At 38.4% G+C, this 1,898-nt stretch overlaps 1 long non-coding RNA gene across 1 annotated transcript; it reads right to left on the bottom strand.

Moving 5' to 3' along the window:
* Window positions 1–406: 406 nt before the first annotated feature.
* On the bottom strand, window positions 407–1,743 carry LOC115201200 (uncharacterized). The gene is made up of 2 exons (XR_003879699.1): window positions 1,530–1,743; window positions 407–1,383 (listed from the first exon to the last, which is right to left on the bottom strand). It is a non-coding gene; the product is annotated as an uncharacterized LOC115201200 (long non-coding RNA).
* Window positions 1,744–1,898: the final 155 nt, after the last annotated feature.

Here is a 1,898-nt window from a genome sequence, read left to right as displayed (position 1 = left end):
TTTTCTCTGTTCTCCATTTTACTGTAGTGTTTTTGTGGACTGGAGTCTGCAGAAACACTACAGTGAATACTGTAGTATTTACTGCAGTATACTATAGTATAAATACTGTGTAAAAAAGAGTAGTGTGTGTATATATACACTATATTAATTACTGTAGTGTTTTTGTGGACTGTGGTATACCGTAGTTTTTACTGTTGTCGTTTTGGGGAAATTACTGTAGTATTTACGAAAGTGTTTTTGTTGCATTATCTTTGACATAGAAGTGGGAAGCCTTCTCCTTGAGGAAACATACTGCAGAAATACTAAAAGAGCAAATGTTCCATAACCTGTAGTTAGGTAGGTAGGTAGGTCTGAGTTCTGAACATCGGGGCAGGGTACTGTATATATAGTACGTCCTGACTCCTGACACTTTTTAAATCAAACTTTATTAGAATTGCATTTCAACAATCTTGATACATTTTAGAGCACACATTTTGAAACAAAATATAACACATATTGCTGGGGAAATTCACAGGGACCACCACCTTTTGCTTTAAGCGCCTTTATCATTGGGAAAGTGCTAAACTATAACCAAAGCAAGATAATGATGATTGTGAGCACTTATGAATGCATTTTTCATACAAGCTCAATTAAAAACACAAACATTAAAAGGTAGAAGATACAACATTAAAATAATAAGGTGAGAGGAACAGCAGGCTATAGCATAATTGTTCATCAAATTTTACATCCTGTAAAATAATGTTTCTCTTCTGATCTGCCCTGGAATGTTCAGTGCTACCCCTTACCTCCTCCCACCTCTTCCTTTATTTCCCCCTTTATGTCTTCCTGTTTTATGTCCTCGCTCTCTCTTTTCCTCTGCTCTCCTCTTTCCTCCTCCTTCTCCCCAATGCCTAGCTTTGCCATTTTCTCCTCGACAGTCTCACTCTCCTCAACATGCTCTGTCTTCTCGACACTCTTTCTCACTCTCTCGCGCAGGGCTGGGAAATCATTTGGGAATATCTTTAAAATCTCACTATTATCCTGCACCATGATTGTCCCAGTAGTATAATACACATTTATAGTGCCTGCCTTCGTTTTCAGTTGTTTGCCATCTTGAATTTCTCCCCACTGTTTTCCCTCAGGATAGTGTTTCAGTATTTCCTCTTCCCATGTAGGACAATTTGCTGTGTAGAAAATGAGGTTGCACGGAGCCTTTTTTTTTTCATCACGATATAAAGTCTCTGGATTTTTATGCAAAATTCTTTTTTTAAATTCTTTCTTTTTTTTTTCATCTGTCATCCCCTCAGGGTAGGGGATGAGGGGGGGCAAATTGTTCAGTTGTTCTGCCTCTGCCATTTTTAGGTGCGGCAACTAGATTTCCTTTGACTGTTTGTTTACTACCACCTGTAATAAAGATGAATGTTAATGTATTTATTATCTAGGTCACTCATTAAGAACATATTCTCTTTAAAAAATAGCCCCGGTTAAATATTAGGAGCAGGGCCCTATCTTTCCTTGACTAATGTTGGAAGTCTTTAATCTGTACTCACTCTGGAGCTATGTGTCCGCTTTCTGATCTCGTCTGTCTGTAGAAGATCTGTGTTCGTTCAGTTCTGAAGCCTTTTCCTCTTCCTTTAACAACCTTGGTGTAGCAGGAGATACAGTACTGTGTCCTCTCTTGGAAATTGTCTCCGTGTTTTCAGAGTTGTAAGGACAACTGAAAAGATGACCGCGAAAGAAGTGTAACTGGTGATATTTCCGCTGGTCACTCCCATATATACAGTAGGTTAATTTAAGGTGACGTGCCAGATAGAAAGATACGCCTTTCTGACGTTCAGGTTTTGAATAAAAGAAAACGATACTAATCTGAAATGTGTGAGTGAACACAGATTAAACTTCAGGGATGAATGTTGATCGAC

The sequence above is a fragment of the Salmo trutta genome, chromosome 10 (assembly GCF_901001165.1).
Source record: "Salmo trutta chromosome 10, fSalTru1.1, whole genome shotgun sequence".
NCBI lineage: Eukaryota > Metazoa > Chordata > Actinopteri > Salmoniformes > Salmonidae > Salmo > Salmo trutta.
This window is presented reverse-complemented; position numbering and strand designations above follow the sequence as displayed.